The following is a 23,546-nucleotide window of genomic DNA, read 5'->3' on the forward strand; positions in this document are numbered from 1 at the left end:
TTTTGGTAGGACCAATAAAAAACAAACAAATAAACTGTAACTTACAGAACCCCACATAAACGTTAATGAATCAAATCAGAATTTGGTTATCCAAATTAATTATGCACTCCAGTCCCCGCGGCGCCCACCGGTCACGGAAGTCCTCGAGCGTGCCGGCGGACACCGCGTGCTCCATCTCCAGGGCCACCCGGGCGCGAACATGGCCGCGGAAGAGGGGGAGGCAATCTGGCTGGACGACCCCCTCGACCGCCCGCTGCCTGGACCAATTGATGGCTTTCTTAGCCAGGCCCAGGAGCAGACCCACAAGGAGGTCCTCCAACCTGCCCGCTCCCCTCCGCACCGGGTGACCGTAGATCAAGAGCGTGGGACTGAAGTGCAACCAAAAATCGAGGAGCAGCCCCTTCAAATAATGGAAGAGGGGCTGCAACCTCTCACACTCCGTGTAAATGTGAAAAACGGACTCCTCCAGGCCGCAGAACAAACAGGCGGCCTGGGAGTCCGTGAACCTACTTAAAAATATATTGCACGGGACTGCTCCGTGCAACACCCTCCAGGCCAAGTCCCCAATAGAACAAGGGAGGACTCCCGCATAGAGAGCCCTCCACTGGGGACCTCCGCCTCCGCCGGAAGGCAAGATGGCACGCCACGGCGTGTCCGGACGGTAGGCGAAGATGACAAAGTGGAAAGTGTGCAGGAGCAGCCCGTACAGGAAACCCCTCCGTGCGGAATGAAAAGGCACGGAGGGTATTTCCTTGAGACGGCTCAAGTTGTGAGGCGCCGGTTCCCAAGGGGGGTTTCGGGGCCGGGCGCCGATAAGGAATTCCGTCCGAACGGGGGAAAGCTTGGACGGGATCGCCCCACGCGCTTGAGCCGCCTCGATAAACCTTGTGGCACCGGGGCGCAGCGTCGCTTTCATCGACTCGATGGCATTGACCGCGAGCTGGACGTTGGCCCAAGACATGTGCCGCGCCAACTCCTCCGGCGCCATCCAGCCCGCTCCTCCGCCATCGAGCAGGTCCCCGACTCTAGTCACCTTGCCAGGCACAGCCCTGCCCTCCGCCAGCCACCCGAACCCGTAGACGTGGAGGTGCGGATTCCTGAACAGCAGCTCCCGAAGGACAGCCTCCATTCTTGACGGGGGAGAGCTCCGCCTGGAAGCGACGTAGTTCCAAACCCATCGCAGTTCCTGGTAGAAGACAGGCAGCTCCCGCAGGCTGGCACGCGTGCCACCCACTTCCAAAAACAGGAGCTGCATGTCGTAATTGAGGCCGTGCAGCTGGCGGAAAAAATACGTCGCCAGCGCACACCATCTCGGAGGATTCTCGACGTACAGGTATCTCTGCAGCGTCTGAAGATGGAAAGTCGCAGCCTGGGTGCGGAGGCACACCAGCGCCTGACCGCCCTCCCTAAGCGGGAGACTCAGAACCGTGGCAGAGACCCAGTGCTTCCTTTTGTCCCAGAAGAAGTGGACGAGCTTCTTCTGTATCTTGGCGACAAATGCAGGGGGAGGGATCAAAGTGACGAACCGGTACCACAACATGGCGGCCACCAGTTGGTTTATGACCATCGCTCGACCCCTGTAGGACAACACTCGGAGCAATCCTGTCCAGCGTCCTAAGCGAGTGGTGACTTTGGCCTCCAAATCTTGCCAGTTCGCCGGCCGGGCGTCCTCGGCAGGGCTAAGGTATTCTCCCAAGTAGAGGAGGTGCGTGGTGCCCCAGGCGAAGGGCCTGAACTCCTCCGGCAGGGAGTCCACCCGCCACTGACCCACCAGGAGTCCGGAACATTTCTCCCAGTTGATCTTGGCGGAGGATGCGTCCGAGTAAATCTGCTGGCATTCCCGCATCCTCCGCAAGTCAGTGGGATCCGTGACCGTGAGAAGCACGTCATCGGCGTAAGCCGAGAGGACCACCTCCACGCCCGGCCATTGCAGAGCCAGTCCCATCAACCTCTTCCGCAAGAGGCGCAGGAAAGGCTCTACGCAAACGGCATATAACTGGCCGGACATGGGGCATCCCTGACGCACCCCACTCCCGAGGCGAACGGGCGCCGTCAAGGACCCGTTAACTTTAATCAGACACTCTGCGGCAGCGTAGAGAAGTCGGATCCGGGCGACAAAATGCGTCCCGAACCCGAATGCGCGCAGAGTCCCGAAGAGATACTCGTGATCTACCCTGTCGAACGCCTTCTCCTGATCCAGGGAAAGGAAAGCGACCGACAGACCAGCCCTCTGGGAATGGTGGACCAGGTCCCGGACCAGATGGATGTTATTGTGGATGGTCCGGCCCGGGACCGTGTAGGACTGGTCGGGGTGGATCATGTGGGCCAGCACGGTGCCTAGGCGAGCAGACATGGCCCTGGCAAAAATTTTGTAGTCCGTGCTGAGGAGGGAGACCGGGCGCCAGTTCTTAAGGAGGCGGAGATCACCCTTCTTAGGCAGCAGGACAATAACCGCCCTGCGCCAAGAGAGGGGCATCTCCCCGGTCACCAAACTTTACCCCAGGACCCGCGCGTAGTTGCCCCCCAAGACGTCCCAGAACGCCCTGTGGAACTCCACGGTCAGCCCGTCCAGCCCCGGGGACTTTCCCCTGGAGAGCTGGCGGAGGGCGCCGGTCAGCTCCTCCAGACTCAGAGGTGCGTCCAATTTTTCGGCGCCCTCCAGGCCGACCTTCGGTAGGTCCTCCCACAAAACTCTGCGCGCGTCCTCGCTGGACGGATCCGGAGAGAACAGAGCCCCGTAATAGCTGCGGGACTCCGCTGTGATTCCCTCCGGATCCGAGACCAGAGATCCATCATTGGCCAGCAGCCCCAAGAGCTGCTTACGGACCCCCCGTCTTTTTTCCAGTGAGTAGAAGAAGGGGGAGCCGCGGTCCAGGTCCCGCAGGAACTGGATCCGCAACCTCACGTACGCGCCTCGGGACCCGACGAGCTGCAGGTCCTTCAGCGCACCCTTCTTCTCTTCGTACACCTTCTGCAGGGCCTGGTCCTCGACGACTTGACCGAGATGGGACTCCAGGTCGAGCATCTCCTTCTCCAACCGCCCGACCCGGGCCTCCCGCCTCTTGGTTGACCCCTTCGCGTACTCCTGACAGAAGAGACAGACATGAGCCTTGCCCACGTCCCACCATAGCCTCAAGGAGGGGAAGCCCCCCCACTTCCTTCTCCAGTCGGCCCAGAACCAACGAAACGAATCCCGGAACCGCGCGTCCTCCAGCAGCAGGTTGTTAAAATGCCAGTACGCGGACCCCCGCCGCGCGCGCAGCGGAACGAGCTCAGCCCACACCAGGTGGCGGTCCGTGCATGGCACCGGTCGCATGGAAGCCGCCAGAACGCAGGAGACGTACGCCCGGGAAATATAAATGCGGTCGATTCTGGACCATCCTCCTCCAGACCTCACGCTAGTGAAGGTGCTGGAGTCGGGGTGGTGATGTCGCCAGACGTCCACCAAGTCGAAGGACCCGACCAGGTCCCTCAACTTCTCCATCGCCGCCGGGCATCGCTAGGGGGCCGAACGGTCCCTCGCCTCGAGGGTGCAGTTAAAATCCCCCCCCCCGAGGATGACGCACTCGCCCGCATCGATGGAGCCCAGAAGAGCGGACACTTCTTCAAAGAAGCGCACTTGCTGCGCACCGGCCTGAGGGGCGTACACGTTCACTAGATGGAGCGGCACGCCCCCCAGGCGAACAGTGACCTGGAGCAAGCGGCCCGGCACGTGCTCCTTGACCCCCAAGATCTCCGGCTGAAAATGCGGGGCCAGCAAGATAGCCACCCCGCTGGAAACGCTGGAGAGGTGGCTCATGCTGACCCCTCCTTGCCACTCCAGGAGCCACGTGGCCTCATCTCCCGGAACGGTGTGGGTTTCTTGCAGGAAGCACACCGCATACTTCCCATCCCGAAGGACCGAAAGGTTATTTAATCTGCGGCGAGCCTCCCTGCTGCCGTTGATGTTGAGGCTGGCTATGGTTATCTTCATAACAGAAGCATAGTGCAACCTCTACCTACACCTAATGGGGGGAGGGAGCACAGCCGCTAGTCGACCGCCACTCCCTCAGCAGCCCAGTGAGGAACAACCTGAGCCGACGCAGCTCGAGCGGGCTCACGTCCGCGTCCGCGCCCATGGTCTTGACGGCGGCGCGGACCGACCCGATGAGCAGCGCCAGCTCCGGCCACCTGGCGAGGGCCAGCCGGGTCTTGTTTTGACGAACCTGTCACATGGCCACAAAATCCTGGAGTTCCCTAACGGGAATAAGGGGAGACTCGGCGAGGGGCACGAGGTCATCCATCGCCTTGTCAGCGATGGAATCCAACTCGTCCTCCGCGCCCATCACTGAGTCCCCGTCCTCCTCCGGGGGGTCGCCACCAGCGGCCGACCCGTCCATCGCGCAGTGCGCAGCGAACGGCTCGGCCGCATCGGCCGACCCCGCCTCCGCCCGGATCCCACCCCAGGATCGGTGGCGGAGGATTCCTCCCTGGGCTCCTCCGGGGGCGCCGGGCCAGAAGACGGTGGCGGTTCGGAGTCCCCCTCCGCCCCAGATGCCAGAACGCCCGGAGAAATCGGGGAGAAACAAATTGAAATTCCTCCAGGACGTCAGGCGCCAGAGGCACAGTCAGGGGGCCTTCCTCCTCCTCGCCACCAGTCTCCGACCCAGCGGATGGGGTGTCCTGGACTAAAATTTCAGCCAGGTCGAGCAGCCCCTGGGAAATGTCCGGGTCGCATTGGGCGAGCTCAGTTTCTTCCAGCTCACCCGACCCAGACCCCAGGCCGCCCGACCCGGCGAGGGGTAACAGCACCGAAAGAATATCAATTTCTGCCGCGGGTTGTTCCGCGACCCCCCCCCCCCCCACGGGCAGGGTCTCATCCCCATCCCCAGGAGGCACGTGCTGGACAGACACATCTGCCTCAGCCTCCTGAGGGACAGGCGACCCCTGCCGATCGCTGGTGATGGTGACAGCTGGGGGGGGGGGCCGCAGTACCCGCGGCGGGCGACGACTCCCCCTGCTCGGAGGGACCTTCCTCCTCCCGGTCCTCCTCCTCTTCCAGGGGGTCACGCCTTCTTTTTAATGCGGAGGGAGCGAGGGAGACCTCCATGTCTGCAGGGGCCTCCTCCTCTGCTCCCTCCGGCGGAGTAGGTTTGTCGGGTCCCTCGGGCCCGAGCCCGGCCGCAGGTATCGCCGTTTCCGCCTCGGCGGTCGCGACCACAGGCTCGGGCACGAGGTTCCTCCCACCCTCGTCTGCCGCGACCAACTCCGCGATGACGCGGGTGTCAGGGGCTCCAGGTTCAATGGCTCGCCCTCCCCGGGGGGACCCACCCTAAGGTGTTTGGCTTTCCCCTGCGCCTTCCTTCCGCCCGGACGCACTCCCTCCCCCCCGCCGGAGGCCTTGATGGCATCAGCCTCCGACGACGACCGCGCATCGGTTGTTTGGGGGACGCGGCCAGACCCGGGGAGAGGAGCAGCGGTGGTGTCCGCCTTGGCCGCACCAGACGATCTGGCGGCCTTGGAGGCGGGGCAGTTTTTCCGGATGTGCCCCACCTCCTTGCAGGCGTGGCACCACACACCGTCCGCCGTCCAAAAGGCGCGATAGGCGGTCCCCTCATGGAGGACGACAAATGCCCCGTCGGTGTCCTCCTCCCGCGCCAGCTGAATAAAGACCTGGCGCCGGAAGGAGAAGACGTGCCGAAGGCTGGCTTCCCGGCAGCCGAGCGGCACAGGTGCGATACCCGACCTCACCTCCCCAAGTTGGCGCAAGTGGGGGAGGAGGAGCTCACCAGGAATATAGGGCGGGACGTTGGAAATAACGATCCCCCGCGCGGTGGCCTCAAGAGGATCCACCGGCAGGAAGGTCCCGCCCACGGTGAGCCCCTTGGCGACGGCCAGGGACACCGCCCGCTCCGACCCCAGGAGGAACACAGCCTTCCCGTACATTTTTGAGGTGGCGAGGATGGCTGAAGGGCCGACAACCCCAGCCATGGCCTTTACGCACGCCTCAATGGTCATTGTAGGGTGGGTGTAGCTCTTCACCCCAAGCTTTTTTGTTATCTGCCTAAAAGGTGACGGGGCAGCAGAAGAAGCGGGAGCAGCTGTGGCTGTGGCTGCCACTCCCGCATAATCCTGGCTGGCCCCACCACCGGCGAAGATACAGTCGCCATTATGGGGTGGTTTTTATAAAGAGCTACACTCACCCCAAGTCACAGGCCTGAAGATGTTAATGGCTTCTGGTTTTTTAAAGACCTCCCTTGAGCAGAGGGAGCTGTTAAATTAAAGGCCCACCTCTCCCCTTGTTGATTGGGATTGGGAGAGGGGCCTTTTCCCCTCTGCTCAAGTGGCAATTAATCAAAAGGTGGAAAAAAGAGGTGCCTCTTGAGAGAGGGACAAAGAGAGAGACAAAGAGAGAGAGAGAGGGGGGGTGGGAAGGAGGGAGGCCGCAAAGGCAGGGCCGCCACTCAGGATGGTAGGTGGGTGGGTGTCGGCAGGGGTGCACTCTCCGATGGAAAAACAAAGGCCTAGAAATTCAGTTGGTTGCACCAGCCGTTAGCGCGTTAGGAGGAGTAGATTCCGGGCGCTAGGCGGCTTGCGCCCGGGCAAAGCGCGAACTGCGCCTCGCCCCAACTTCACTAGAGATTTAGCGGCGGCGCAAAGTCTTTGCGCGGGCTCAGCTGCGCGCGCAGATCATGACGTCATTTCCTCGTGCAACGCCCTTTGTGCACCCCCAACCGGAACTTCAGTCGCGCCGCCCCATTGTGCGCCTGGCGCCCCTAGCGACTGTTAAGTGGAACGGTGCTCAGCCGATGCGGGGCGCGGGGGGCGCAAATTAAAGGGCACTCATCCTGCAATATAAAAGGCTGCCATTTTGCAGCACACCTTCTTGCGAAACGGATCTTTGGAGAGAGACCAAGGTAGATAGCTTTCTGCTTTGGCCCAACACTCGGACAGGCACTTCTGGCTTCAGGCCACAGCTTTACAAAAGTTTTTGCCTTCATTGACATCTCATTGTTTGCCAGCATATTATGGGGGCTGCAATGGGTGTAAATGCTGGCTTTCTCAATTACATCCAAAGGGCTCAGAGACGCCATGAGAGACTGGCAGCCCTGGCTAGATGGAGAGGGGGCAACAGGCGTCGGCAAATGAGGCCTTACCCACCCAGGGTATACCGCCAGCAGTTCTCCTATCTCCAGATGTCTGAGGAGCAGTGTGTTCTGAGGCTGCGATTCAGAAGGGACGTCGTCACAGAGATCTGCCAGCTGCTTGCCGGTGATCTGCAGCCACAGCTGAGGTGCAGGACATCTCTGTCGGTGGCAGTGAAGGTGACGGTGGCTCTCAACTTCTATGCCACCGGCTCATTCCAATCCGCTACTGGGGACATTGCCAACATCTCCCAGTTCGCCGTGCATTGCTGCATCCGCCAGGTGACCAATGCCCTTTTCAAAAGGAGACGTCAGTTCATCTCCTTCTCCATGGCCCTTGACAAGGAGCAACAGCGTGCAATGGGCTTTGCAGCATTCGCGGGCTTCCCCATGGTGCAGGGCGCCATTGACTGCACGCATGTGGCTTTGCGGGCACCTCTGGAGAATGCCGAGGATTACCGCAACCGGAAGGGCTACCATTTGCTGAACGTACAGCTGGTGTGTGACCACAGGCAGCTCATCCTAGCTGTCAATGCCCGCTTTCCAGGCAGCAGCCACGATGCCTTCATCCTCCGACAGACTTCTGTGGCAGACATGTTCCAGGCCCAGCCTCACCCACGAGGATGGCTTATCGGGGACAAAGGCTATCCTTTGTGTACCTGGCTGATGACCCCGCTCCGTGCGCCCAGCACCCCTGCTGAAGAGCGATACAACGAGAGCCATCAAGCGACGAGGAACATCATCGAACAAACAATCGGCGCCCTGAAGCAACGGTTCCGCTGTCTCGATCGTTCCGGGGGAGCACTGCAGTATTCGCCGGAGCGAGTCTCCCATTTCGTCGTCGTTTGCTGCATGCTGCACAACCTGGCTATCCGCAGGACTCAGCCACTGCCACCATGCATTGGAGGACCACCTGAGGAGGAGGAGCAGGAGGAGGAGGAGGAGGACCAGCACAGGAGGGAGGCACAAAGTGCAAGGGCTGCCCATCGCCGGCTTATTGAACGTCGGTTCTAGGCCCCCTCTCAGGGATTGGCTTGTGCCAATGTCAGCAGATGAATGTAGCCGCTCCACAAGCCCTCAGCCGAGCAGGCCAACCAGGACTTAACCAAAAAACCATGCACACTGCAATTTAACAACAACATTTATTGAAAACCTCTGCCCTTCCCACATTACATGCTGATGTGGAGAAGCGCCCTCCAAAAACACAAAACTACCAGCCTCGGCCTTACAAAAATAAAGAAAGACACCAGTCTCGGCCTTACAAAAATAAAGAAAGACACCAGTCTCGGCCTTACACAAATAAAGATATACACCAGTCTCGGCCTTACACAAATAAAGAAAGACACCAGTCTCGGCCTTACACAAAAACAGATAGACACCAGTCTCGGCCTTACACCAAAACAACTGCACAAGTGTCGGCCTTCCAACAAGCACCAGGCATTTGTGCATACCTCTACTTTTTGCCCTGCGAGGGCGATGCCTTGCGCATCCTTGCCTGGCCCCTGCCCGCCCTGCTGCTCCTCCTCAATGGGAGCCCAGTGGCTGCAGCAAGGCTGGGGGAAGGCTGCTGAGGGGCAGATGGCGAGACGGCAGATGCCCTTGGGGGTCGGCCTTCACCAGCTCTGGCCTTGGAGTGGCCGGCTGCTGACTGCTCCAACTCTGGCTGGGCGGCAGCAGTGTGTCCAGCAGCTCGTGGCAGCTGCAATGGCGGAGTGGCAGTGTCGGCTGCAGGAATGGTGGCAACCTGGCAGATCGCAGGTGCTCGCTGGTCGCCTGACACATTGGCACTCGCACGGGCCAGCAGTGCAGCATGCGCAGCTACCAGCTGAAGGACAGATTGCTGGGCTGCTGCTGCGCGGCGAGTGCCCTGGCGAGGCCTGGTTGATCCAGCGAGGGTGGCAGCAGTTAGTGCCCGTGTGGCCCTGGTCTGTGGCCGCAATACACCAGCCAGTGAATGGACGGCACGACTGAGCACTTGGCTAGAAGCCGACTGTGCTGCCGTGAAGTCCTGCAGACTCCTGGCCTGTGCTGCCGCGATGTCCTGCACACTCCTGGCCTGTGCTGCATTGATGTCCTGCACACTCCTGGCCTGTGCTGCATTGAATTGTTCCAGACTCCTGGCCTGTGCTGCACTGAATTGTTGCAGACTCCTGGCCTGTGCTGACCCGAATTCCTGCACACTCCTTGCCAGTGACTCTATGGAGTCAGGCATCCGTGCCACTGCAGCCATGAGCTCAGTGTGCCTGCGCTCAGCCTGGACGGCCATTTCCTCTAGGAGGCGCACCTCCTCTGCGCTGACCGTCGCAGGACTGGAGGCCGCACTCACCCTTTGGGGAGAAGTCCGCCGAGCTTCCCCACCCCTCCCGCGTTGCTGCAGGCCGCTGGACCCCGGAGCTTCACTCTCCTCCGACCCTTCCCCCCGGCTCCCCTCCAGGGAAGACGTGTCCCCTACATCGGCATGGGCTGGCGCGGCTGAGGGTGGCACTGATGGGCCGGCTTCCTCTTCCTCCTCCTCATCTTCCGAAGGGCTGACAGTGGCAGCTTGAGGGCCCGCCTCCTCACCTGGCGATTCACCACCTGAAAGCAGGAAGGCACAAGAGTAGCTTTAGAGTGAGGACAGGGCAGCAGCGAGGGAGGCATGAGTGGTGCCATTCACCGCATTGGTCGGACAGTGGCAAAGGATGCTGATCTGATGCGCAAGTGGAACGAGAGAGGTCCAAAAGGTCATGCCCTTACCATTGGTGCCCAGAACAGGGTCGGCATCTCCAGTGGCGACGGGGCCAATCAGCCGGCCTCCCATAATGCGCTCCACATGCTGGTCGAGGTCGGAGAGCTCTTTGATGTCAGGACGGCCTCCCCCGGTCTCAGTTTGGTTGCGCCGGTTGTGCGCAACCTTGGCCTGCAAGAGAAAGGACGGCCTCTAAGTACAGTGTGAAGCCCTGATCTTGTCTGCACTGCCTCCCATGGTCGAATAGCTTGTACAGTGTGTAGCCCTGATCTTGTCTGCACTGCCTCCCATGGTCGAATAGCTTGTACAGTGTGTAAAGTGCTGAATGTGCAAGTGATTTTCATGCCAGTCCCATAGCTGCTGGATGAGGGCTGGCCATTAGGGCTTTCAGGTCCCTTTGCCCATAATGTGAGGTGCACATGCAAGGATGAGGAGGACACTGGAAAGGGTACTCACCCTGACAACCCGAGTGAGGTCATTGAACTTCTTCCGGCATTGCACAGGAGTCCTGGCAACCACGCTGTTGGAAGACACCCTGTTGGACACCTCCCTCCAGGCTTTCCGGTAGGCGCTGGGCAGCGGCCTCTTGCCACCTTCTGGGTACAAAACATGGCGCCTGCGCTCCAATCCGCCAACCAGCGCCCTCAGGTCACCGTCGCTGAAGCGCTGCGCTCTCTCCCTGGCCTTCTCCATAGTCCTGGGCGTTGCACAGGTGAAGCTGAAGTGGTCAGGCCTAGGTTGAGGGCTGCAGTGTGCAGGGCGTGGCAGGCAAACAAATCGACCCTCCCCCTTTAAGAGCTGACCGGCGCCAGAGTGTCTGCCGTCAATCAAGAACTCGCCGCACCTGCGCTGCGCCCGGCCTCGGGGGTATCGCTCAGCACCGCCGGCTTAGCGCCTAAAGATAGTCGTGCATCGCCTGTTTTAGCGCAGCAGCAACCCCTTGGGGCGATGCGACTGAATATCGGCGAAGGGGGCGTGACTTTGCGCCGGGCGCAAACTTTAGCGGCCGCCCGACTTTACCGCCCCAAAAGTGGCTATACTGAATATCTAGGCCAAAGTCTCTGTTGGTGGTCTTCAGGCAGGGGGAGAAGATGTCTTCGCCTGGGAAAGCTGGAGATGTCCAGGCTCAGTCCTACACCAGGTCCTAACGATGTATTAATAAATTTAAAGACTTCACCTAGGCAGCTCCAGCTGTCCCAGGCCAGGCAATGGAAGGGGTGCTTATTAGTGGTGTGTGTGGCCTAGTATACTACAAGAGCCACACACACAGACACCCCTTGGTGTTCCGGCCGGTCTTCTTTCCTCCCCCCACCTACAATACAAAGTCTTTTGGAGAATGCACCAAATGACACCCACCTGCAGATGTTCAGCAGAAGAAGTTGCTCCTTCCCTCCTTCCAAGCAGTTGGTGTTGATGCTGTTTCTCTCCCCTCTCTCCCTCTCCTGGAATGGAGGCCAATTTGGGGAGGCAGTGGTGGAAAGGCCTCTCCTCTTGTAGATGTTGGCCTCCGTTTTCCCCCTCCTCTTCTCTCTCCAGGCGCCTCAGTAGTAGATGTTGCTGGTAGGTGGTAGTGGTGATCTGGGGTCTCTCCTTCTCCTCCACTCCCTGGTCAAGGAGACCACCACTTTCCACTCTCCTTCTGGTCAACCAGCAGCACAGAGGGCAAGGCAGAGAATGAGTAAAGCTGTACGTTTTGTCCCTGTTTTGTCCCTCTTTTGGTAGGACCAAAAAAAAATAAACAAATAAACTGTAACTAATAGAACTTTACTTAAACGTTAATAAATCAATTTAGAATTTGGTTATCCAAATTAATTATGCACTCCAGTCCCCGTGGCACCCACCGGTCATGGATGTCCTCGAGCGTGCCGGCGGACACCGCGTGCTCCATCTCCAGGGCCACCCGGGCGCGAACATGGCCGCGGAAGAGAGGGAGGCAATCTGGCTGGACGACCCCCTCGACCGCCCGCTGCCTGGACCAATTGATGGCTCTCTTAGCCAGGACCAGGAGCAGACCCACGAGGAGGTCCTCCAACCTGCCCGCTCCCCTCCGCACCGGGTGACCGTAGATCAAGAGCGTGGGACTGAAGTGCAACCAAAAATCGAGGAGCAGCCCCTTCAAATAATGGAAGAGGGGCTGAAACCTCTCACACTCCGAGTAAATATGAAAAACGGACTCCTCCAGGCCGCAGAACAAACAGGCGGCCTGGGAGTCCGTGAACCTACTTAAAAATATATTGCACGGGACTGCTCCGTGCAACACCCTCCAAACCAAGTCCCCAATAGAACAAGGGAGGACTCCCGCATAGAGAGCCCTCCATTGGGGACCTCCACCTCCGCCGGAAGGCAAGACGGCACACCACGGCGTGTCCGGACGGTAGGCGAAGATGACAAAGTGGAAAGTGTGCAGGAGCAGCCTGTACAGGAAACCCCTCCGTGCGGAATGAAAAGGCATGGAAAGTATTTCCTCGAGACGGCTCAAGTTGTGAGGCGCCAGTTCCTGAGGGGGGTTTCGGGGCTGGGCGCCAATAAGGAATTCTGTCCGAACGGGGGAAAGCTCAGACGGGATCGCCCCACGCACATGAGCCGCCTCGATACACCTCGTGGCGCTGGGGCGCAGCGTTGCTTTCATCGACTCGATGGCATTGACCGCGAGCTGGACGTTGGCCCAAGACATGCGCCGCGCCAACTCCTCCGGCGCCATCCAGCCCGCTCCTCCGCCATCGAGCAGGTCCCTGACTCTAGTCACCTTGCCAGGCACAGCCCTGCCCTCCGCCAGCCACCCGAACCCGTAGACGTGGAGGTGCGGATTCCTGAACAGCAGCTCCCGAAGGACAGCCGCCATTCCTGACGGGGGAGAGCTCCACCTGGAAGCGACGTAGTTCCAAACCCACAGCAGTTCCTGGTAGAAGACAGGCAGCTCCCGCAGGCTGGCATGCGTGCCGCCCACTTCCAAAAACAGCAGCTGCATGTCGTAATTGAGGCCGTGCAGCTGGCGGAAAAAATACGTCGCCAGCGCACACCATCTCGGAGGATTCTCGACGTACAGGTATCTCTGCAGCATCTGAAGACGGAAAGTCGCAGCCTGGGTGCGGAGGCACACCAGCGCCTGACCGCCCTCCCTAAGCGGGAGACTCAGAACTGCGGCAGAGACCCAGTGCTTCCTTTTGTCCCAGAAGAAGTCGACGAGCTTCTTCTGTATCTTGGTGACAAACGCAGGGGGAGGGATCAAAGTGACGAACCGGTACCACAAAATGGCGGCCACCAGTTGGTTTATGACCATCGCTCGACCCCTGTAGGACAACACTCGGAGCAATCCTGTCCAGCGTCCTAAGCGAGTGGTGACTTTGGTCTCCAACTCTTGCCAGTTCGCCGGCCAGGCGTCCTCGGCAGGGTTAAGGTAGACTCCCAAGTAGAGGAGGTGCATGGTGCTCCAGGCGAAGGGCCTGAACTCCTCCGGCAGGGAGTCCACCCGCCACTGACCCACCAGGAGTCCGGAACATTTCTCCCAGTTGATCTTGGTGGAGGATGCGTCCGAGTAAACCTGCTGGCATTCCCGCATCCTCCGCAAGTCAGCGGGATCCGTGACCGTGAGGAGCACGTCATCGGCGTAAGCCGAGAGGACCACCTTCACACCCGGCCGTTGCAGAGCCAGTCCCATCAACCTCTTCCGCAAGAGGCGCAGGAAAGGCTCTACGCAAACGGCGTATAACTGGCCGGACATGGGGCATCCCTGACGCACCCTCCTCCCAAAGCGAAGGGGCGCCGTCAAGGACCCGTTAACTTTAATCAGACACTCTGCAGCAGCGTAGAGAAGTCGGATCCGGGCGACAAAATGCGTCCCGAACCCGAATGCGCGCAGAGTCCCGAAGAGATACTCGTGATCTACCCTGTCGAACGCCTTCTCCTGATCCAGGGAAAGGAAGGCGACCGACAGACCAGCCCTCTGGGAATGGTGGACCAGGTCCCGGACCAGATGGATGTTATCGTGGATGGTCCGGCCTGGGACCATGTAGGACTGGTCGGGATGGATCATGTGGGCCAGCACGGCGCCTAGGCGAGCAGACATGTCCCTGGCAAAAAATTTGTAGTCCGTGCTGAGGAGGGAGACCGGGCGCCAGTTCTTAAGGAGCCGGAGATCGCCCTTCTTAGGCAGCAGGACAATAACCGCCCTGCGCCAAGAGAGGGGCATCTCCCCGGTCGCCAAACTTTCCCCCAGGACCCGCGCGTAGTCACCCCCCAAGATGTCCCAGAATGCCCTGTGGAACTCCACGGTCAGCCCGTCCAGCCCCGGGGACTTTCCCCTGGAGAGCCGGCGGAGGGCGTCGGTCAGCTCCTCCAGACTCAGAGGAGCGTCCAATTTTTCGGCGCCCTCCAGGCCGACCTTCGGCAGGTCCTCCCACAAAACTCTGCGCACATCCTCGCTGGACGGATCTGGAGAGAACAGAGCCCCGTAATAGGTGTGGGCCTCCGCTATGATTCCCTCCGGATCCGAGACCAGAGATCCGTCGTCGGCCAACAGCCCCAAGAGCTGCTTACGGACACCCCGTCTTTTTTCCAGTGAGCAGAAGAAGGGGGAGCCGTGGTCCAGGTCCCGCAGGAACTGGATCCGCGACCTCACGTACGCGCCTCGGGACCCGATGAGCTGCAGGTCCTTCAGCGCGCCCTTCTTCTCTTCGTACACCTTCCACAGGGCCGGGTCCTCGAAGACTTGACTGAGACGGGACTCCAGGTTGAGCACCTCCTTCTCCAACCGCCCGACCCGGGCCTCCCGCCTCTTGGTCGACCCCTTCGCGTACTCCTGACAGAAGAGACGGACGTGAGCCTTGCCCACGTCCCACCATAGCCTCAAGTAGGGGAAGCCCCCCCGCTTCCTTCTCCAGTCGGCCCAGAACCGACGAAACGAATCCTGGAACGGCGCGTCCTCCAGCAGCAGGTTGGTAAAATGCCAGTACGCGGACACCCCCCACCCCCCGCGTGCACAGGGGAACGAGCTCCACCCACACCAGGTGGTGGTCCATGCACGGCACCGGCCGCATGGAAGCCGCCGGAACGCAGGAGACGTAAGCCCGGGAAATATAAAGGTGGTCGATTCTGGACCATCCTCCTCCAGACCTCACGCTAGTGAAGCCGCTGGAGTCAGGGTGGAGATGCCGCCAGACGTCCACGAAGTCGAAGGACCTGACCAGGTCCCTCAACTTCTCCATCGCCGCCAGGCATCGCTGGGGGGCCGAACGATCCCTCGACTCGAGTGTGCAGTTAAAATCCCAACCGAGGATGACGCACTCACCCGCGTTGATGAAGCCCAGAAGAGCGGACACTTCTTCAAAGAAGCGCAAACCCCCAACACACACTCACCATCTCCAGTCGCACCCCCAACACACGCTCACAATCTCCAATCACACCCCAAACACACGCTCACCATCTGCAGTCACACCACCAACACACACTCACCATCTACAGTCGCACCTCCAACACACATTCACCATCTCCAGTCACACCCCCAACACACACTCACAATCTCCAGTCACACCCCAACACACACTCACCATCTCCAGTCACACACCCAAGACACACTCACCATCTCCAGTCACACCCCCAACACACGCTCACCATCTCCAGTCACACCCCAACACACACTCACCATCTCCAGTCACAACCCCAACACACACTCACCATCTCCATTCACACCCCCAACACACACTCACCATCTCCAGTCACACCCCAACACAAACTCACCATCTCCAGTAACACCCCCAACACACACACTCCATCTCCAGTCACACCACCAACACACGCTCACCATCTCCAGTCACAACCCCAACACACACTCACCATCTCCAGTCACACCCCAACACAAACTCACCATCTCCAGTAACACTCCCAACACACACTCTCCATCTCCAGTCACACCCCCAACACACGCTCACCATCTCCATTCACACCCCCAATACACACTCACCATCTCCAGTCACACTCCCAACAAAGACTCACCATCTCGAGTCACATACCCAACACACAACCACCAACTCCAGTCACACGCCAACACACATTCTCCACCTCCAGTCACACCCCAACACACGCTCACAATCTCCAGTCACACCCCCAACACACCTCACCATCTCCAGTCACAGGAACACACACTCACCATCCCCAGTCACACCTCCAACACACACTCACCATCTCCAGTCACTACCCAACACACGCTCACCATCTCCAGTCACAGCCCCAACACACACTCACCATCTCCAGTCACAGCCCCAAAACACGCTCACCATCTCCAGTCACACCCCCAACACACACTCACCATCTCCAGTCACACCCCCAACACACACTCACCATCTCCAGTCACACCCCCAACACACACTCACCATCTCCAGTCACACCAACACTCACTCACCATCTCCAGTCACACCCTCAACACACAATCACCATCTCCAGTCACACCCCCAACAGACACTCACCATTTCCAGTCACACACCCAACACACACTCACCATCTCCAGTCACACCCCAACACACGCTCACCATCTCCAGTCACACCCCCAACACACACTCAATATCTCCAGTCACACCAACACACATTCACCATCTCCAGTCACACCTCCAAAACACACTCACGATCTCCAGTCACACCCCAACACATGCTCACCATCTCCAGTCACACCAACACACACTCACCATCTCCAATCACAGCCCCAACACACACTCACCATCTCCAGTCACACCCCCAACACACAATCACCATCTCCAGTCACACCCCCAACACACACTCACCATCTCCAGTCACACCCCCAACACACACTCACCGTCTACAGTCACACCTCCAACACACATTCACCATCTCCAGTCACACCCCAACACACACTCACCATCTCCAGTCACACACCCAAGACACACACACCATCTCCAGTCACACCCACAACACACGCTCACCATCTCCAGTCACACCCCCAACACACACTCACCATCTCCAGTCACACCCCCAACACACACTCACCATCTCCAGTCGCACCACCAACACACGCTCACCATCTCCAGTCACACCCCCAACACACACTCACCATCTCCAGTCACACCCCAACACACACTCACCATCTCCAGTAACACCCCCAACACACACTCACCATCTCCAGTCACATCCCCAACACACGGTCACCATCTCCAGTCACACCCCCAACACACACTCACCATCTCCAGTCACACTCCCAACAAAGACTCACCATCTCCAGTCACACCCCCAACACACATTCTCCACCTCCAGTCACACCCCCAACACACGCTCACCATCTCCAGTCACACCCCCAACACACACTCACCATCTCCAGTCACACCCCCAACACACACTCGCCATCTCCAATCACACCACCAACACACGCTCACCATCTCCAGTCACACACCCAACACACGCTCACCATCTCCAGTCACACACCCAACACACACTCACCATCTCCAGTCACATGCCCAACACACACTCACCATCACCTGTCACACCCCCAACACACACTCACCATCTCCAGTCACACCAACAACACACACTCACCATCTCCAGTCACAGCCCCAACACACACTCACCATCTCCAGTCACACCCCAACACACGCTCACAATCTCCAGTCACACCCCAAACACACACTCACCATCTCCAGTCACATGAACACACACTCACCATCTCCAGTCACACCTCCAACACACAGTCACCATCTCCAGTCACTCCCCAACACACGCTCACCATCTCCAGTCACAGCCCCAACACACACTCACCATCTCCAGTCACAGCCCCAACACACGCTCACCATCTCCAGTCACACCCCCAACACACACTCACCATCTCCAGTCACACCAACACACACACACCATCTCCAGTCACAGCCCCAACACACACTCACCATCTCCAGTCACACCCCCAACACACACTCACCATCTCCAGTCACACCCCAACACACACACACCATCTCCAGTCACACCCCCAACACACACTCACCATCTCCAGTCACACCCCCAACACACACTCACCATCTACAGTCACACCCCCAGCAGACACACACCATATCCAGTCACACCCCAACACACACTCACCATCTCCAGTCACAGCCACAACACACACTCACCATCTCCAGTCACACCCCCAACACATGCTCACCATCTCCAGTCACACCCCCAACACACACTCACCATCTCCATTCACACCCCCAACACATGCTCACCATCTCCAGTCATACCCCCAACACACAGTCACCATCTCCAGTCACACCCCCAACACAGGCTCACCATCTCTGGTCACACCCCCAACACACACTCACCATCTCCAGTCACACCCCCAACACACATTCACCAGCTCCAGTCACACCCCCAACACACACTCACCATCTCCAGTCACACCCCCAACACACACTCACCATCTCCAGTCACACCCCCAACACACGCTCACCATCTCCAGTCACAACACCAACACACACTCACCATCTCCAGTCACAACACCAACACACACTCACCGTCTCCAGTCACACCCCCAACACACGCTCACCATCTCCAGTCACACCCCAACACACACTCACCATCTCCAGTCACACCCCCAACACACACTCACCATCTCCAGTCACACGCCCAACACACACTCACCATCTACAGTCACACCCCCAGCAGAAACACACCATATCCAGTCACACCCCAACACACACTCACCATCTCCAGTCACAGCCACAACACACACTCACCATCTCCAGTCACACCCCCAACACATGCTCACCATCTCCAGTCACACCCCTAACACACACTCACCATCTCCATTCACACCCCAACACATGCTCACCATCTTCAGTCACACCCCCAATACATGCTCACCATCTCCAGTCACACCCCAACACACACTCACCATCTCCAGTCACACCCCCAACACACGCCAACCATCTCCAGTCACACACCCAACACACACTCACCATCTCCAATCACACCCCCAACACACGCTCACCAGCTCCAGTAACACCCTAAACACACACTCACCACCTCCAGTCACACCCCCAACACATGCTCAACATCTCCAGTCACACCCCCAACACACAGTCACCATCTCCAGTCACACCCCCAACACAGGCTCACCATCTCCGGTCACACCCCCAACACACACTCACCCTCTCCAGTCACACCCCCAACATACATTCACCAACTCCAGTCACACCCCAACACACACTCACCATTTCCAGTCACACCCCCAACACACGCTCAACATCTCCAATCACACCCCCAACACACACTCACCATCTCCAGTCACATCCCCAACACACGCTCACCATCTCCAGTCACACCCCCAACACACACTCACCATCTCCAGTCACACCCCAAACACACGCTCACCATCTTCAGTCACACCCCCAACACACACTCACCATCTCCAAACACACCCCCAACACAGGCTCACCATCTCCAGTCACACCCCGAAAACACACTACCATCTGCAGTCACAGCCCCAACACACATTCACCATCTCCACTCACACCCCCAACACACACTCACCATCTCCAGTCACACCCCCAACACACACTCACCATCTCCAGTCACACCCCCAACACACGCTCACCATCTCCAGTCACAACACCAACACACGCTCACCATCTCCAGTCACACCCCCAACACACACTCACCATCTCCAGTCACACCCCAACACACACTCACCATCTCCAGTAACACCCCCAACACACACTCACCATCTCCAGTCACATCCCCAACACACGGTCACCATCTCCAGTCACACCCCCAACACACACTCACCATCTCCAGTCACACTCCCAACAAAGACTCACCATCTCCAGTCACACCCCCAACACACATTCTCCACCTCCAGTCACACCCCCAACACACGCTCACCATCTCCAGTCACACCCCCAACACACACTCACCATCTCCAGTCACTCCCCCAACACACACTCACCATCTCCAATCACACCACCAACACACGCTCACCATCTCCAGTCACACACCCAACACACGCTCACCATCTCCAGTCACACACCCAACACACACTCACCATCTCCAGTCACATGCCCAACACACACTCACCATCACCTGTCACACCCCCAACACACACTCACCATCTCCAGTCACACCAACAACACACACTCACCATCTCCAGTCACACCCCCAACACACACTCACCATCTCCAGTCACACCCCAACACACGATCACAATCTCCAGTCACACCCCAAACACACACTCACCATCTCCAGTCACATGAACACACACTCACCATCTCCAGTCACACCTCCAACACACAGTCACCATCTCCAGTCACTCCCCAACACACGCTCACCATCTCCAGTCACACTCCCAACACACACTCTCCATCTCCAGTCACAGCCCCAACACACGCTCACCATCTCCAGTCACACACCCAACACACACTCACCATCTCCAGTCACACCCCAGCACACACTCACCATCTCCAGTCACACCCCCAACACACACTCACCATCTCCAGTCACACCAACACACACACACCATCTCCAGTCACAGCCCCAACACACACTCACCATCTCCAGTCACACCCCCAACACACACTCACCATCTCCAGTCACACCCCAACACATACTCACCATCTCCAGTCACACCCCCAACACACACTCACCATCTCCAGTCACACCCCCAACACACACTCACCATCTACAGTCACACCCCCAGCAGACACACACCATATCCAGTCACACCCCAACACACACTCACCATCTCCAGTCACAGCCACAACACACACTCACCATCTCCAGTCACACCCCCAACACATGCTCACCATCTCCAGTCACACCCCCAACACACACTCACCATCTCCATTCACACCCCCAACACATGCTCACCATCTCCAGTCACACCCCCAACACACAGTCACCATCTCCAGTCACACCCCCAACACAGGCTCACCATCTCTGGTCACACCCCCAACACACACTCACCATCTCCAGTCACACCCCCAACACACATTCACCATCTCCAGTCACACCCACAACACACACTCACCATCTCCAGTCACACCCCCAACACACACTCACCATCTCCAGTCTCACCCCCAACACACGCTCACCATCTCCAGTCACAACACCAACACACACTCACCATCTCCAGTCAAAACACCAACACACACTCACCGTCTCCAGTCACACCCCCAACACACGCTCACCATCTCCAGTCACACCCCAACACACACTCACCATCTCCAGTCACACCCCCAACACACACTCACCATCTCCAGTCACACGCCCAACACACACTCACCATCTACAGTCACACCCCCAGCAGACACACACCATATCCAGTCACACCCCAACACACACTCACCATCTCCAGTCACAGCCACAACACACACTCACCATCTCCAGTCACACCCCCAACACATGCTCACCATCTCCAGTCACACCCCCAACACACACTCACCATCTCCATTCACACCCCCAACACATGCTCACCATCTCCAGTCACACCCCCAACACACAGTCACCATCTCCAGTCACACCCCCAACACAGGCTCACCATCTCTGGTCACACCCCCAACACACACTCACCATCTCCAGTCACACCCCCAACACACATTCACCATCTCCAGTCACACCCCCAACACACACTCACCATCTCCAGTCACACCCCCAACACACACTCACCATCTCCAGTCACACCCCCAACACACGCTCACCATCTCCAGTCACAACACCAACATACACTCACCATCTCCAGTCACAACACCAACACACACTCACCGTCTCCAGTCACACCCCCAACACACGCTCACCATCTCCAGTCACACCCAAAACATACACTCACCATCTCCAGTCACACTCCCAACAAAGACTCACCATCTCCAGTCACACCCCCAACACACACTCACCATCTCCAGTCACAACACCAACACACACTCACCGTCTCCAGTCACACCCCCAACACACGCTCACCGTCTCCAGTCACACCCAAAACATACACTCACCATCTCCAGTCACACTCCCAACAAAGACTCACCATCTCCAGTCACACCCCCAACACACACTCACCATCTCCAGTCACACCCCCAACACACAATCACCATCTTCAGTCACACCCCCAACACACATTCACCATCTCCAGTCACACCCCCAACACACACTCACCATCTCCAGTCACACCCCCAACACACAATCACCATCTCCAGTCACACCCCCAACACACACTCACCATCTCCAGTTACACCCCCAACACACACTCACCATCTCCAGTCACACCCCCAACACACGCTCACCATCTCCAGTCACATCCAGAACACACACTCACCATCTCCAGTCACAACCCCAACACACACTCACCATCTCCAGTCACACCCCAACACACACTCACAATTTCCAGTCACACACCCAACACACACTCACCATCTCCAGTCACACCAACACACACTCATCATCACCAGTCACACCTCCAACACACACTCACCATCTCCAGTCACACCCCAAGACACGCACACCATCTCCAGTAACAGCCCCAACACACACTCACCATCTCCAGTCACAGCCCCAACAGACACTCACCATCTCCAGTCAAACCCCAACACACACACCATTTCCAGTCACACCCCCAACACACACTCACCATCTCCAGTCACACGCCCAACACACACTCACCATCTCCAGTCACACCCCCAACACACACTCACTGTCTCCAGTCACAACCCAACACACACTCACCATCTCCAGTCACACCCCCAACACACACTCACCATCTCCACTCACACCCCCAACACACGCTCACCATCTCCAGTCACACCCGCAACACACACTCACCATCTCCATTCACACTGCCAACACACGCTCACCATCTCCAGTCACACTCCCAACACACGCTCACCATCTCCAGTCACACCCCCAACACACACTCACCATCACCAGTCACACCCCCAACACACGCTCACCATCTCCAGTCACACAGCAACACACACTCACCATCTCCAGTCACACCACCAACACACACTCACCATCTCCAGTCACACCCCCAACACACACTCACCATCTCCAGTCACACCCCCAACACACACTCACCATCTCCAGTCACAACCCCAACACATACTCACCATCTCCAGTCACCCCCCAACACACGCTCATAATCTCCAATCACACACCCAACACACACTCACCATCTCCAGTCACACCAACACACGCTCACCATCACCAGTCACACCTCCAAGACACACTCACCATCACCAGTCACACCCCAACACAAGCACACCATCTCCAGTCACAGCCCCAACAAACACTCACCATCTCCAGTCACAGCCCCAACACACACTCACCATCTCCAGTCAAACCCCAACACACACACACCATCTCCAGTCACACACCCAACACACACTCACCATCTCCAGTCACACCCCCAACACACACTCACCATCTCCAGTCACACCCCCAACACACACTCACCATCTCCAGTCACACCCCCAACAGACACTCACCATTTCCTGTCACACACCCAACACACACTCACCATCTCCAGTCACACCCCAACACACGCTCACCATCTCGTCACACCCCCAACACACACTCACCACCTCCAGTCACACCAACACACACTCACCATCTCCAGTCACACCTCCAAAACACACTCACCATCTCCAGCCACACCCCAACACATGCTCACCATCTCCAGTCACACCAACACACTCTCACCATCTCCAATCACAGCCCCAACACACACTCACCAT

This window comes from Somniosus microcephalus, chromosome 3 (genome assembly GCF_052327205.1).
Source record: "Somniosus microcephalus isolate GS21.2 chromosome 3, FLI_Smic_1.0, whole genome shotgun sequence".
Lineage (NCBI taxonomy): Eukaryota > Metazoa > Chordata > Chondrichthyes > Squaliformes > Somniosidae > Somniosus > Somniosus microcephalus.